Source organism: Balaenoptera acutorostrata, chromosome 9, assembly GCF_949987535.1.
Source record: "Balaenoptera acutorostrata chromosome 9, mBalAcu1.1, whole genome shotgun sequence".
Taxonomy (NCBI): domain Eukaryota; kingdom Metazoa; phylum Chordata; class Mammalia; order Artiodactyla; family Balaenopteridae; genus Balaenoptera; species Balaenoptera acutorostrata.
Genome location: NC_080072.1, coordinates 25257023 through 25274363, shown reverse-complemented (window position 1 = coordinate 25274363; position 17341 = coordinate 25257023).

The window sequence follows — 17341 nt, the reverse complement described above, 5'->3', positions numbered from 1 at the left end:
TACTTAATGATTCATAAAATAATGGAGTATCTTACAATCAATTAACATAGGTGAAATTTAGTAGTATTATGTCAGGATTACTCATGATACCTCTACAAATTTCTATGGCCTCACTCAATTAATTTTGAAAAAATATTTTATTATATATATTTTTTCATGTGTGACCTGCCATTGTCAGCAGCAACCATTCTGAATGCCCAAAGGATTGGTAGAGGTGTGGAATTTGTTAAATTAAATCCTGCTTACAATGCAGATGAGACAAATCACCAGGGATTCCAGCCAGAAAGACTCACGAGGAGAAATTGAGCTCTGCTTGGGAATCTGTTTCTAGCCAAGAGGAGTCATCTCCTCCTTAGTGCTCATTCTGTCTCTTCTTCTTAACATAATTTTCATGAGTCTGTGATGTTTTATCAAATGGGAAACGCCATTGGCTTGACTGTTCCCCTATTTGGGGGCATTTCTGTTATTTCAAAGTTTTACCATATAAATAAGGTAGGAACAAGTATTAAAAGATGATGGGGGAGAAATTCTAGAGATGGGAGAGAAAAAGGTATAGGGGAAATGTTCACTTTTTTCTTTCTCTACAAGGTCATGACAAAATCTAAAAACATAGACGAATACACGTAATAAATGGTTCATTGACATTACATAAGATAGATAGGATCACATTTCTGTCCCTCATTATCCAAAGTGTTGATGAAAATTGCAGTGAACACGGAGCATTTCCATCAATTCCCACACATGCATCTGTGATGCGTTGCCTAAGGTAATTCGTGCTTAGATTTTCATTGAATAAACTGTTCCATCAATATACCCCCAGAAGAAGAAACCTAGGACCTTTAGTCTGTAAAAAAAAATACATGTTGGGCACTCTATATTATGTTGTAATATATCCTATATGATATATTACATATATATATGGCTGGCTTAAATAGTAGCATCTGTATGATGAATATCTCCTCTTTGCCAGACACCACGTGAATTCCTTAACACATATAACATTTCTTTGACTTTTTTAGTATCTTTTTCTCTATGAGAGTATGTTCACTTACAGGGCAAGGATATCTTCGGTTGCAGAGCTAATCACACTCTGCAGTTTATGGGACATAATTATTACTGGCCCCTGCAGGGTTTCTTTTTTATTTGATTTATTAATTCATTGTCTTTTATTTTCATACCCACTTCTATGGACAACCATTCTATTCTATTTAATGTGTTTGTTATTGTGGTTCCTGTTTAGGTCTTTTTAAGAGTATGTGTTCTTCAAATATATATTTTTTATGTGCATTATTTCAATTTTATGTAAATTATATTTGATTTTATATCTCATTCTACTTTTTATTTTTTTACACTAGGTATAGCATTTTTCAAAAGTGTCTCCATACTACTATATTTACGTCTAATCCATTGCTTCTCATTGCTACATAATGCTCCAAGATAAGCGTCTCCCACAATTGATCTCTCTCCTCCTCCCCTGGCAAATATGCCAGGTGTCTTCAATGCTCAGCCACCAATGCAATAACCACAATAACAATAATAGTGAACTTCCTAGTACTTGATCTCTTATGGGACTGGGTAAAGAATTCACTTGAGATATACACCCAGGAGTGAAATGACTGGTTCTAAACTCCCACCCATAGTGCATGAAGGTTCTCGTGGCTCTGTTCTCACCAAGACTTCCATTACCCAGCTTTGGGAATCTTGTTGGTATGGTAGGTATAAAGCGATATCTTGCTTTAAACTGCTTTCCTCTGGTTATTGATGATTTTGACAGTCTTTCATATACTAAACCTTTTGTGTTTCCTCTTCCATAGATTGCCTTTTTACTCCCTCTACCTATTTTTCTATTAGGGCTACTGTCTTTTATTGAATTTCCTTGAAAATTGTAGACATTGGTTTTAGAGGTTGCAAATATCTTCTCCTATTCTGCCATTCATCTATTACTTTTGTTCATGGCGTTCTTCAATGAACAAATATCCTTAATTTTATTATAGTCAAATCCATCTCTTTTTTTGTCATAGCATTTGTTCTCTGGAAGTTTTATTAACCCCTCATTTTTCCAACTCCTAGGTCACAAAAATATTCTACAGTTTCTTCTATTAATTGTATAGTTTTAGTGCTCACATTTAGGTCTTTAATCCATCTGAAATCTACCTTTGTTCATGGAGTTAGATAGGAATCTAGCTTCAATTTTCTTCCTATAATAGTTTTCTAGTTTTCCAACGTTATTTATTAAACAAGTGTCTCAATAAATCTTTGGGACTATCTATCTATCTATCTATCTACCTATCATCTATCATCTATCTATCATCTGTTTTGTTTTGATTTGTTTTGTTTTGACTGTGCCTCACAGCTTGTGGGATCTTAGTTCCCTGACCAGGGATTGAACGCAGGCCCTAGGCAGTGATAGCGTCTTAACCACTGGACTGCCAGGGAACTCCCCATCAATCTGTCTTTATATGATACTAATTTCTTCCCTTCCATCGACTGATTTGTCTGTTTCTGAATGAATACCATACTGTTTTCATTATTGGTCTTCTAATACATCTTAAAATTAATGATGTCTTGATTAGTCATGAGCCAATATAAGTGTTAGATGATCAAGTTCCTGAAAAATAATCTAAATGGAAAATTTATTGGGATTGCACTACTTTTACAGGTCTTCACCTGAAGCCCAAGAGGTTTTTTTGGCTGTTGGTGATCTTGTGACCGTGGGCAATGGGTCAGATGTGGTGCTAGGTATTAGGGGAAGGTTTGGTGATGGTAGCACATCTGGTGAAGACGGCACTTCAAGGCACTCCTCAGGCTCCTGGAAATCCTCACCGAAAGGGATGACTCATGGTTTTGTGAAAAGCTGCTGATCTCATTAGTTTGAGAAACGATTGCATGGCTGGACAGGGCCAGGTAGATGCAGTGCTGCCTGGGTGTCCCCAGAGCAGCACCTCTCACTTTTCCTGAGATGCTGAAATAGCCAGAAACTGGTTTCCATCCAAACCCTGGAAACCATCATGCGTGGGGCCATTCCACACAGGCCACAACCTTTGTGAGGTTATTAACTGCATGGTTCAGAAAAATCACTTTTCCACCAAAAGTTCTAGATAATTGATAGAGAAAAAAATTTCTCCAATTGTGTTGTCACTGTTACTATTAAAGAAATATGTGCTGTATCACCCATATACACATGTATACACACATCCAAAATATTCAGATGGGAGAAAAGCCTAATTATTTCATATTCAGTAAAAAAAAAAAAAAAGAATTTCCTTCTCTGCACCACAACAAAAAAGGTGAAAAAAAAAAAGGGAAATCCTAAAACAACAACAAAATAAATTCGCACACCGAGAGATGATCACTGTCAAATCCTTGATTTTGCTTTTCCTTCTGGATTTTAAAATAATTGTGAAATATTTCAAACATAAAGAAATGTATAGGTTTTTTTTTTCTTTTTGAGAAACAAAGGATTACAATAACAGATACAGATGGAATCCCCTGGGTTCCTAACCCCAGTTCTATTATCTTCTGTCTCTTCTGAAAGATAACCACTCTCCTTAATTCTCATGCTGAATTTAATACTTTTGCTCTCTATGTACGCATCCCTAAGCTGTAAGTAGCAAGGTTTTGCACATTTATAAACTTTATATAGATGGCTTTATGCTGTCTTTATAATTCTGTAATCGATGTTTTATCAATATTGATACTTGCTACTCTCTCAGCTTCATTTTAAGTGCTGAATGGTATTCCATGATATAAAGGTATCACAATTTATCCATGCTTCTGCTGATAGATATTTAAAACATTTCCAAGTTTTCACTCCCATGAAAAAGCTTCAATAAACATTCTTGTGCATGTTTCCTTGCACTCATGTGTTAAAATTTCTCTAGAATGTTGTACTGGAGAGTATGTGTGTCTTCTGTGTTCCTAAAGGATGCTAAAATGTTTTCTAAAGCAGTGGTATCAGTTTACCCTCCCACCAGCAGGCATGAGTGTTACCATTGTTCCATGTTCTCACCAACACTTGGCGTTGCCATAATTTTGAATTTTCATGAATGTGAAGGATGTGAAACTGTATCTTATTATTGTTATAATTTGCATTCCACAAATGTTAATGAGGTTGAGCACATTTTCATGTACTTGTTATCGTTCAAGTTTTCTTTCTTGTGAATTGCCAGTTCATTTACTTGACACATATTTCATTGCATTGATTATTTTTCTTATTGATTTGTAAGTTTTTTAAATATACTTTGGATAGGAACCATTTGGGCTATATACTTTGAAAGTATCTATAATCAGTACATGGTTTGCTTTTTGCAAAAAGACAATATTTTTAGAGCAGTTTTAGGTTCACAGCAAAATTGAGAGGGCAGTACAGAGATTTCCCATATACTCCTGCCTCTACACGTGTATAGCCTCCCCCATTATTAACAACCCCCACCCCCCAGAGTGGTACACTTGTTACACTTGTTGAGCCTACACTGACACATCATAATCACTCAAAGTCCATCGTTTACCTTCAGGTTCATTCTTGGTGTTGTATATTCTGTGGGTTTGGACAAATGTATAATAACATATATTCATCATTATAATATCATACAGAGTATTTTCACTGGCCTAAAAATCTCTTGTGTTCCTTCTATTCGTTCTCTCCCTCATGCTAATCTTGGCCAACTATTGATCTTTTTACTGCCTCCATAGTTTTTCCTTTTCCAGAGTGTCATATAACTGAAATCATCCAGTATGTTGCCTTTTCAGATTGGCTTCTATCACTCAGTAATATGCACTTAAGGTTTTTCCATGTATTTTCATGGCTCAATATAGCTCATTTCTTTTTAGTTCTGGATAATATTCCATTCTCTGGATATGTCACAGTTTATTTATCCATTCACCTACTGAAGGACATTTTGGTTGCTTCCAAGCTTTGACAATTATGAATAAAGCTGTTATAAACATCCATGTGCATGTTTTGTGTGGACATCAGTTTTCAAACTCTTTGAGTAAATACCAAGGTGTCTGATTGCTGGATCATATGCTAAGAGTATGTTTAGTCTGGTAAGAAATCGCCAAACTGTCTTCCAAAGTGACTGTAACATTTAAAATTCCCATCAACAAATTCCTGCTGCTCTACAGCCTCATCAGCATTTGGTGTTGTCAGTGTTCTGGATTTGGCCATTCCAATAGATGTGTAGTGGTATCTCGTTGTTTTCATTTGCATTTCCCTGATGTCATATTATGTGGAGCATCTTTTCTTATGTTTAGTTGCCATTTGTATATCTTCTTTGGTGAGGTGTTTGTTAAGGTCTTTGGCTCATTTTAAAATCAGGTTATTTGTTCTCTTATTGTTGTTTTAAGAGTTCTTTGTATATTTTGGATAACAGTCCTTTATCAGAAGTATCTTCTGCAAATATTTTCTCCCAGTGTGTGGCTTGTCTTTGCATTCTCTTGACATTGTTTATTTGTGGAGCAGAAGTTTTAAATTTTAATGAAGTCCAACTTATCAGTTATTTCTTTCACAAATCATGTCTTTAATCTTGTGACTAAAAAGGCATTGCCATACCCAAGGTTGTCTAGATTTTCCCCTATGTCATCTTCAAGGAGTTTTATAGTTTTGTGTTTACATTTAGTTCTGCGATACGTTTTGAGTTAATTTTTGAGAAGGGTATTTATGTCAGTTAAATTTGAATTTCACATAACAATGAGTAATTTTTCAGTGTAAGCCTGTCACAAATATTGCATGGAACATATACTTAAAATTGTTTGCTGTTTGTTGTTTATCTGAAAATCAAATTTAACAGGATATCCTGCAATTTATCTGACAATGCCACTTTGAAAGCGGAAGGGAGAAGGTCATGGAGTACACACTGGTTCTGAAAACTTCCACTTGGAAGTAATGTATATTATTCCCAAATACATTTCAATGACCAAAGAAGTCAAATGACCAAGCCTAATGTCAATAATTCAGAGAGGTATTATTATTTTAAGGGAGAGCAACCTCACAAGAAGCAAAAACTACGTTGAATAGAATTACAACTTGCCATATATACACAACCGTAAATTTTTTCTAACAAAGTCCAAAGTTAATCAGTGCGTTGTATATGTGTCTACTTTTTCATACACAAGACTCAGAACTTAGCACATCTTAAATTAATCCACTGTATAGTCCTCATCTTGTCTGTGTTGTCTGAAGTTTTATTTTTACCTTCTAAAATAAACAAAATACAATTTTAAAATAAACGTTATTAGTTAATTAAATTTACTGGCATAGTTTGTATAGTTTTGTCAATGCTCTCACATCTTTTTTTTTTTTTTTTTTTGGCTGTGTTGGGTCTTCGTTTCCGTGCGAGGGCTTTCTCTAGTTGCGGCGAGCCGGGGCCACTCTTCATCAGGGTGCGCGGGCCTCTCGCCGTCGCTGCCTCTCTTGCTGCGGAGCACAGGCTCCAAACACGCAGGCTCAGTAATTTTGGCTCACGGGCCTAGTTGCTCCGCGGCATGTGGGATCTTCCCAGACCAGGGCTCGAACCCGTGTCCCCAGCATTGGTAGGCAGATTCTCAACCACCGAGCTACCAGGGAAGCCCCCTCTCACATCTTCTTTATATGTGTTTGCTTTTCGTCTTAATGAAACATATCCTTTAATAGTTCTTGGAGTCTGTGAGGTAGTTTCTTTTGGTACTTTTATGCCTAAAAATGCCTTAATTTTGCTTTCACTCTTAAATAATCGCTTAACTATTTATAAAATTTTAAAGTAACAGGTATTCTTCCTTATTAGTTTGAAGAGATTACCCTATTGTTTCTGGAAATCAATATTGCTAGTGAGAGTATTGCTGTAGACTGGTTTTTTTTGTTTCAGTAGCTTCTAATATTTGTAGTTACCTTTAATGTTATGAAATTTTACCACATTTTGCCTGAGTAGATTTATCTTTATTTATCCTGCTTGATATTCAAATTTCAAATGTGAAGATTCAGTTTCTTCTCCAATTATAGAAAATTCTTAGCTTTTATTTTTTTCAAATACGGCTTCTCTGTCATTACCTCGTTCTCTCTCCTTCTGGAATTCCTATTAGATGATCTTTGGAGGCTTGGCAATCTATCTTTCATGTCTCTTAGCTGCTCTCTTAATTTTTCAAATCTTTGTCTCTCTGTGCTCTGTTTTGGATGAGTTCCCCAGCACATTATAATGAACTAGTACTCTCTTTGTGTTAATTTAGAGCTGATTCTATCTTTTGTATTTCTTTCCTTTATGACTGTATTTTTTATATTCAATATTTCTAACCACAGTTGATCCTGAACAACTCAGGTGTTAGGCATGCCAATCCCCTGCACAGTAGAAAATCCACTTTAACTTTACAGTTGACTCTCCTGTATCCTCAGATTCAACCAACCGTGAATCATGCAGTACTGTGGTACATATTTATTGAAAAAAACCTGAGCATAAGTGGACCCGTGTTCAAACCCATGTTGTTCAAGGGTCAACCTTACTCCTTTTTCATCCTTTTACATTTCTTGTTTCATTTCTTTTATTTGTTGTATAATTTTTTACTCTTCCTTGGAAGTTATCTTTTTATTTAATTATTTGAGGATCTTAAGAAGACATTTGAAAGTCTTTGTCAGATTACTGCATAATGTTAATTTCACTCGGAGTAAATCTGTGTCTTGATTCTTGATTTTGTTTGCTGTTTTAGCATTTGATTTCTTTTTGGTGGTGGAATTTTAGTATGAAGTCTCATTTTGTGTGAGTACTTTATTTTCATTTGTTCCCCAATACCCCAACCTCTGTGTTCACACTGTTTTGTGGTTTTGTGATTGCTTCCACCTGGCTCTCCTGAGCCTCTCCATTCAGAGTCAAGTTCTATGTGGCATTTTGAAGCTCTTGCCCCTACCGCAATTCAGGATCTCACAGATAGAATCATCTACTCTAGCAGATGCTGGGGTGCTCCACCCAGCTGTTCTGGGTATTGATGCTAATGGATAACACTTGCATCCTTCTCTAGCTGATTGCCTTAACTAACAGGAGCTCCATTTCTGAATGATTCACAGCTTCACTTTGGGAGTTGGTATGTGGCCATTGACTGATTGAAGCAGGAGTATAAGAGTTTATCTCTCTTCCTTCTGGACAGGACAACCTTTGTGATACTATTTACACTCTAGAGCTCCATGTGGGATCAGACTGAGACTAGGCATTCTCTGAATGATAATCTGTTCCTCTCTTCTTCTTTTACACTATTGTGCTTTCCTCATGTCATTATAGGTTTCTCCTGAGAGAACTCTCTCAGTATACTAGTCAATCAACCCATCTAAGACTTTGCTTCTGGGGACCCCAACCCAAGATAACCCCAAGGTGGCTTGGTTTACCTCCAGATCACAAGTTTATGTCTGTTTTATTCCTGGGCCCACAGCTGGCTTAAACCATTGCCTCAAATGGTTAGCAGGAATTTTCTTCAGCCTCTTTTCATGGAGAGAGAAATTTCTAGTCAGGCAATAATGTTGGCAATCCTATCTTACATGAAACTTTTTTACTCTCTTTACCTCCCAGGAGCAGACTCTCAGCTGTTACCATGTGCTTCAGGACCCAGAGCCCAGTATATCTTTGACCTTAACCACACTCATAAGTACATTTGTTGTGTTTCCAGTACATCTTGCTGTTGAGCTCAGCGAAGTCTTTCCAACTGTTACTTTTACATAAAGTCATTGTTCTGGTTTGGGATCAGATGGTTCCATCAAACTTATGGAAGTCACTGAGATCCTTTTTTATTTGTACACATTTATATATTTTCCCTTTAAAGAGATACTCTTTGTGACCTGATATTTCCCCACAATTTTTATTGCAAATGTATTTCTATGTCAATAGATGCATTTTCTGCAACATCATTTTTTTTCTGGAATAAATTGCATATAGTCATAACATACTATCCTCTTTATATATTGCTGAATTTAATCTGCTAGAATTTTGTTGAGGATTCTTGCATCTGTATTCACGAGAAATATTCATCTGTTACTTTTGCTTTCTTTTCCTTTTTGAAATATCTGTTTTTGGAATTGGGGTAATGCTGGCCTCATAAAATGAATTGAGAAGTAGTTTCTCCTCATCTGTTTTCTCAAAGAGTGTTTATGGTTGATATAATTTCTTACTTAAATGTTAAAATATATCATTGAAACCATCTGGGCCTGGATCTTTTCTGTGGGTACAATTTTAAATTATAAATTAAATTTCTTTGATAGATAAAGGACTATAAAGATTTTAAAATTTCTTCTTGAGGTATTTTTGGTAATTTTTAATTTGTTTTAAAATTTATCATTATAAGTTGATTATTATATGAATTTGTTATAATTTTAATGTCTGTAGGACTTGCAGTGATGCCCATCTTGCATTCCTGATATTGATAATCTGAACCTTTTCTCTTTTGCCTTGATCAGTTCAGATTTGTCAAATTTATTAATCTTTTCAAAGACTCAGATTTTGCTTTAGTGATTTTCTCTATTGTTTATCATTTTTCTATTTCATTGATTTCTGTCTTATCTTTATTATTTCCTTCTTTCATGTTATTTTGGGTTTAATTTATTCTTATTCTCTAGCTTTTTAATGTGAAAGCTTAGGTAAATAGTTTTGGACCTTTCTCCTTTTTATATAAGCATTTAATAAATAAACTTCATTTTAAGCATTACTTTAACTGTATCCTACAAGTCTTAATACAGTGTGTTGTCATTCTTACTCAGTTAAATATTGTCTAATTCCTTTATGATATCTTATTTGACCCATGAATTATTTAGAAATATATTTTTAAATTTCCAAATGTTTTATTTATAAACTTGGCGTTATCCATATATTTTTGTTATGATTTCCAATTTAATACCCTTTTGTTTAAAAAACAACCTCTGTATGATTTCAATGCTTTTAAATAACTGAGGCAGATTTCTGTCCAGGAATATGGTCTATCTTAGTGAATGTTTCATGAACAATAGAACAGAAAGTATATACTGCTTTTGTTTTGGGTAGTGTTCTGTAAATGTCAATTAGGTCAGTCTTGCTTGATAGCATTATTTAGGTCTTCTGTATCTTTACAGGTTTATCTAATTCTACTTTCACTCAGAATATGCTAGTGCGTCCAGCCATAACTGTGGATTTGTCTATTTCTTTTTAAAAAAAATTTATTCCAAATGCCAGTGTTGTGTCCTACATTTGAAACTCTATTATTGGGTGCATACTCCAAAATTAGGATTGTTATATCCTTCTGATTAATTGATCCCTTTTATAAAATAATCCCTATTTTTGCCTGGTAATATTCCTTATTGTAAGTTCTCTTTCATTTGATAAAAATATAGCCATTCCAGATATATTTTGCTTAGTGTTTTGTGATATACCTTTTTCTGTCCTTTTACTTTTAATTTACCTGTGTCTTTTTATTTAAACTAGGTTTCTTTAGACATTATATAGTTGTGTCTTACCTTCTTATCTATTTTGAAAGTCTCTGCCTTTTAAGGCAAGTGGTTACACAAGTTACATTTAATGTCGTTATCAATTTGATATGTTTAAGTCTATTATCTTGTGATTTATTTTATATTTATACCATGTCTTCTTTGTTCTTTTTTTTCTTTTTTCTCTTGTCTTGCTTTATTTTGGGTTAAATGATTTTTTTTTAGGATTTAACTTTATCACTAATATTGTCTTTCTATTTATACCGCTTTGTTTTATTTTTATTTTCCAGTTCTCTTCATTCCTTAATATAGCTCCAAGTTTTCTTCTAGTTTCAATGTCCTTCTACTTGATGAACTTCCTGCATCAATTCTTATAGGACAGATGTGACGGCAATACATTTTCTCAGCTTTGGTTTGCATAGAGATGATATTGAAATTCATAAAACTGGATGAGATCATGTGAGGTGTGAATGTAAATGTAGAAGATATTTTAAGATATACTGGTCATGGCTTTATTACCTTGAAGTGTTGGAAGCTGCCTTCCTCTTTGTTACCACAGTTTAGTACCTGGACCACAGTCACTTTCCATGGTACTGTCTTTAGATGCAAGTAAGAGGGGGTCCTGACCCAGGCCCCACCCTTTAGAAGACTCCACTCTGGCCTTTCTCTGGCTAGGACACCTGGTCCATGGGACCAAAGGAAGGAGCTCACCTGAAGCCCATACCCTTCCTTCACGACCATGCTTCTAGACCCAATAATTCCCTGTTTGAATGGCCTTGAACTTGCTTCTGGGGCTTGCCTAGGTTTCTTCCTCAGGATGGACTGTCCCTGGGGATGGACTGTGCCTCTGGGAGAGTTAGCCAATGGGCACCACTTTGTGAGGGGTATGGTGCAGCTTGGATGTGTGGGCTAGGATTTCTACATATATATGTATGTAAGACATTCTTGGTACAGGATGAAGTCAAGGGCGGGAAGAGAAGGAGGAGATTTCCTGGAAAATGGCAGGGACTGTTTTCTCCTGAGCAACATGTTGCAAAGTGCTGGAGAATTCAAAACTGGAGCCCAGTCTTCTATGTTGTTCTCAGGGTTTATTTGTCAAGGTAGGAGGATAGAACATATTTTAGTTAACTGTGTAGAATGTAATTTACAAATTTTAAATATTTAAAAATATGGTATGTGGGTCTTCATTATAACTTTTGTCTTGAGTTCACCTGAGTGTCCTCCCTCTCAAGATAACTTGTCCTCCAACCCAGCATGGTTTGGGGCAGATAACACTTGGAATCCATTCCTTGTGGAAGGAGCAGGGAAGAGGTTAACCATTCCACACTGACTCCTGCCTGCAGAGCTGGATAGTTGGTGTTATCCAACATGGCCCTATCAAGTTATATAGCTCAGGGCTTTTTATTTCATGCCAGATCAGTGGGTTAATAGTGCTAAGGAAGCTTGAAAAGGTCCTGGTCTTGGCTACCTGTCCAAAACCCTGTGAACCTGTGGTTTGGCATGGTTGATTTTTCGAAAACTCTTCTCTTGGTAAACCAGTTTGAAGTTCTTTTCTGACGTTATTGTGGTTTCTCGTCTGGCACAATCTGGCTGTAACCTTGCCACAGAAGTAAACTGTGGCCAAATTGAGATTTTACAAAGCACAAACCTACCTAGCTGAATAAAACATATTGCTTGCCCTCATGTAGTTTGCATACATAGACAACTGAATTATAAGATAAACACCATAATTAGAGATACCAAGTGGGAACAAAGAGCAATAAAATCATTTCCAGACCAAGGGAGACTGCATGGACAAAACCTTTGGGAAAGGAGTGGGATCCTGATATGTTGATAGACAGAGGAGGAGGGGGATAAGTGAGTGATCAGGACAGATCAGACAGAGGGAACAAATTGAGCCCAGGTATCATTGTGGAGCTGTTCAGGGAACAATGATTGGTCCTTTGCTGTTGAAAAGTGAATGAGAGGAAGGAGTGGGTACATTCACAAGGCTCTTTCTTGTTTCAGAGCCTTCCTATGAGCTATTCCATTTACCTGGGATGCTCTTCCCACATGCACATCACAACATTTTGCTGAGTATCTTGTAGGGCTTCTATCTCTCCTTCGTAACACTCATCACAATGTAATTAAGTAATTATGTAATTACTTGTTAATATTTGCTCCCATTTGCTAACATACTCCACGAAGACAGAGATCATGGAGATATTCCCACTTCTGCGCATGGAGTTTTGCACATAATAGGCACTCAAAAAATACTTGGATAATGAATAAATGTATGAATGAATGAGTTAATAGAGAACTGATACATTAATTAATAATGTATTAACTGAATAATAAGGCTGGAAGCATGAGTTGCAGTTACATTGTGGAGGTACCTGAATGACATGCTAATGAGTTTGGACTTCATTTGGTAAATAATTATGTTTTATTTATTTCTTTATTCAAACTCAAATATCCATTTAAGTGTTTATTTTGTGTCTGGCACTGTGTTAAATACTGAACATAAAATGATAATTAAAACACTCTGCCAGGATCTTGCAGAACAGTAGGAGGAAGCAGATAAGCAAATCTCTATAATAAAAGATGTGGGAGATCTTTAGAGGAGGTATGTTCCAAGTATTTGAGAACACAGACAATGGACTCGTTTATTCTGCTTTTGGAGGGGGAGAGAGTGGGACAGTGAATGTTCCCCAGAAGAGATGACATCTCACTGAGAAATTTAAGGATAAGCAAGGGCTTTCCAGGTGGGAAGGAAGGGGGAGAATGTTATGGGAATTTCTGTTTCCAGCAACAAAGAGGACTGGGTAGTGTAAAATCCTTCTAAAAAAAAAAAAGAAAGAAAGAAAGAAAAGAAAAGAAAAGGGAGGAGGGGAAAAATTAGAAATACTGGATAAAAGATAAAGTAAAAATCTTTTAAGCAACCTAGCTGATTTTGCAAGAAAAGAACCCCTCAGAGGCTAAATCCAAAATTGGAATACAATCCCAGAGAGAGGATTAAGCACTAAATCTGGCAGCTTCTCCAACAATTTATAAGCTAAAGTGTTTTGTTTTGTTTTGTTTGTTTTTGACAGCTACACTTGTAACAAATGAAGATAAGGACAGGACTTGAGAATGCTCAAGGTAGGAGTCAGAACAGAGATTCCTATATAAAATTAGGACCCCAAGAGGGCTGCTCCCTCAGAGAAACAATGTCTAGGAAAACAAGATCCACCCAATAAACAGTTTGGCAAGGAAGGAGGTGTGTTTCAGCTTTGGCTCCGAGTAGAGGGAAAAGTTGCTTCCTCCAAGAGTTCCTATCCATAAGTAAGTCCTCATATGAACTTGGATTCAAATTCATACTACCTGTGTGGTATAAAACACTTCAAACCAAATATCAAAAGTAGTTGCTGAGTTAGTTCTCTCAGGTAACCGGCAGGAGCAAATACTAATCTTCTCTGGTGGATTGCCATTTAACCCAACCACAAAGAATGCCCATAGGTAATGTCTTATTAGCATGTAAATAAAACTTCCAATATACATGAGAAAATAAGCCACAATGAATGAGAAATAGACCCATAAAGAATGAAGATACTTGATTCGTACCGAATAAATATTAAAAACATGATGACTGGTACAGATGAACTCATTTGCAAAGCAGAAATAGAGTCACAGATATAGAAAACAAATTTATGGTTACCAAGACAAGAGTGCCCACCATCACCACTTCTACGAACCTTTTACTGGAGGCTCTTACAAGCACAGTAGTTCAGGAAAAACAAATAAAAAATATAAGTACTGAAAGACAGAAACACAAATATTATTATTAGTCAATGATGTGATTGTCTAGCAGAAAACCCAAAAGCATTTACTAATAAATTATTAAAATTAATGAGAACATTCAAAAACATTGCTGTATTTAAGTACTTAAAAAATTTAAAGATAATATAGAAATAATATTATATAATTTCAGAGTAGCAGAGAATTTCTTCAGTAAGACACAAAAAGCAAAACCCTTTATAATTGATTAATTCCATATAATAAAAATAAAATACGTTCACTGAAAGGCACTATAAAGTGAAAGTCCAGCCACAAAGCAAGAAAAAATATATGCTATACATATAATCCACAAAGAATTGGTATCCAGAATATCTCATATATAAAGAACTTCCACGAATCAAGAAAAAAGATGATCCAACAGAAAAGTCAGAAGCTATGAATAGGTGTTTCACTGAAGAGGCAACACGAATGGCCAATAACCCATGAAAAGGTGCTCAATCTTATCAGTCATCAGGAGAATACAGATTAAAACCACAGTGAGATACTATTTCACACTACTAGATTGGAAAAAAGTTAAAACTTTCACAATGCTAAGTTTTGACTAAAAAGTAGAGTAAGCAATATTTCTCTCATTTTTCTCATACTCTCTCAGGGTAGCTGTCTCAGTTGGTACTTTACCTAGTAAAGATGAAAATGTCCTTCACTAGAGGAAACAGAAATTCTGCTTCTAGCTGTATAACAGAGAAACCCTTGCTCATAGGCCCCACTAAAACATGAATACAAGTATTTATGAGTAAAGGTGGATTCTAAGGGTTTAGCTTTCATATGAATGGGAATTTGAGAATAGCTAGTTTTTTTTAAAAAAAAAAAAGGGAAAAAGATACCACTTGATAGCTTTTGTGTATTGATGACAATGCCTCTTAATATAGGCTTTAAAGACTGGCAGGCACCTAAATGACCTTCAGCAAGCTGTTTATACTCTGTAAGCCTTGGTCTTTGCCTCTATAGACTGAGGATATGAGACCTGTCTTAAAGATTGTTGTGAGAATTAGATATAAACATGCAAAACACCCAGCGCATAGTAATGTTCCATGGATGTCAACTATTATTATTCCTCCATTGAACAGATTGGACATGACCTACTAAGAAGGGAAAGGAGAAGAAAGGAACCAGCTACTTACTGAGCATCCCCAACAACTCAGTCACTCTCTAAGAGAAGGAAAGATAAAATCTTTAGAGCTGGGCAAATTGAAATTAGAAAAGAGTATTCCCTCCAGTGTAAAATGTGAAGTGCAGGTATGAGGGAAAAGCACAGTCTTAGAGACTCAGAACCCGCATCTGAGTCCTGCCTCCACCACATGTTGGATCTGTACCTTTGGGTATGTCATTTAAGCTTCTAGGTCTCAGTTTATTCTATGTAAAAAGGAAATAATAATGCACCAGGTTGCTGTGAGGATTAGGAGATAGAATACGCGCAAAAGCTCCAATCTAAAGGGTTATACAAAAGTCTTAATAGCGTTAGTAATAATATGTTTCTATTTTTCACTCTTTACAGAATTCCCCTCTCTGCACATTTTGGACACCCAACATTCTACTGCGGTTCTAAGGCTGCTGTTTCCTTGAGCTCTTCTTATTCACTAAAAGCTACCCACCCCAAGTCCCATATGTCAGGGTCATGGTGAAGAGCTGACTGATCTGATGAACCAATTTGTATTCATCTATCAGTAGATAATCATGGATTCTCCCACTTCTCTCCCATCTTGTTGTCATGTTGGCTATTAAGTAGACATTTTAAAGATAGACCTTCAGAAGGGAGAATCCTTTAATGAAAATACTGACAAGTGCTCAAAATTTTAAGTGCTCATGGCAGACAGTTGGGTGAGATTTATTGGATCAAGTGAGGCTTCTTCACACGACACCCCCGAGACGTCTTCTTCCCCATTCATTCATTGTGTCAAACAATGACTTCTCGATCCCCAAGTAAAGTTTGAAAAAGCTTCTGGGAGAAATATAATAGATACAGTTTCAGACCTTGATACTGAAGATGAGTTATAGAGATGGTATCCTACTAGCACTTTATGCTGCAGGAAGAACTTTCATATCTGTTGTGTCATTCGGTTTTTACATCAATCCTTGGAGAAGGAAAGTGAGATAGGGTTTGCGACCCCATTTTGTAGATGAAGAAAATGAGGCTCAGAAGTTTAAAGAAATAATTTGCACAAGGTCACACACCTCTTTATTGGCTGAGTTTAACCACACCTTTCTTGGGCTCAACCTCCCTACCTGGTCTCTGGAGCACTTGGTCACACCTACCACCTGGGCCATCGAAAAAAGAATGGTAGGTGTGAGTCACTACAAACCAGTTCCTCTTGCTAGTGCTTGGTATTCCCAATTCCTTGGTATTTCCAAGCTAATTGCCAGGGAGGATCATGGTGAAAAGACCAACAGCCAAGCCGGAAGCCCAGAAAACCCATTGCAGACTGTTGGTCCTCACACATCCTAATACACACCAACCTGGCACCACAGGCTGGTTACTCTAGATGCAGAAAGACCAGTTTTCCAGCACAGGCTGAGAGCAAGTGTTGAGAGCTACACCTGTATCCCTTCCACCTTCCCCATCCCATAGCCCTCTCAAAGTTTTTCCCGTGGAGAGCAACAGGTGGTTGCCCCTTCCACCAGCAACTTTTGAAATAATAATTAGCCAGTCCTCCTAATGACTTAATAATCATGCCTTGCATGTCAAAGAACCTGGTGTTTTCAGGCCTCTTCACAGTCATTAATTATTCTTCACTCAGCTGCTTGGAGCTATAGGTCACCTCAAACGCCTTCAGGGTGTGGCTGAGTCACGAAGCCAAGCCAGGTCACCCAGCAGTGTCTGCAGCTCAATCAACCCACCAGCGAGTGGAAATCAAGGGTACAAAGTCAGCCCTCCCCTCACACCCTCCTCCCCAGGGTCCAATGCTCTCCTACCACCTACCTCCCCATTCCAGTTATCTTGGTAAAGCCTCTCATCCAAACTTATGTGTCCTGGTTTCCTGAGGGCCATGTTAAATAATGAGGTCATCCAATTCAATAATTTACATGAATGCATTACTGGTTAATAAGCCTTACTTTATTCCCCCACAGGTATGTGCATCTTAACAGATGGTCTTCTGGAGCTCCAAAGCTTTCATCCACAGG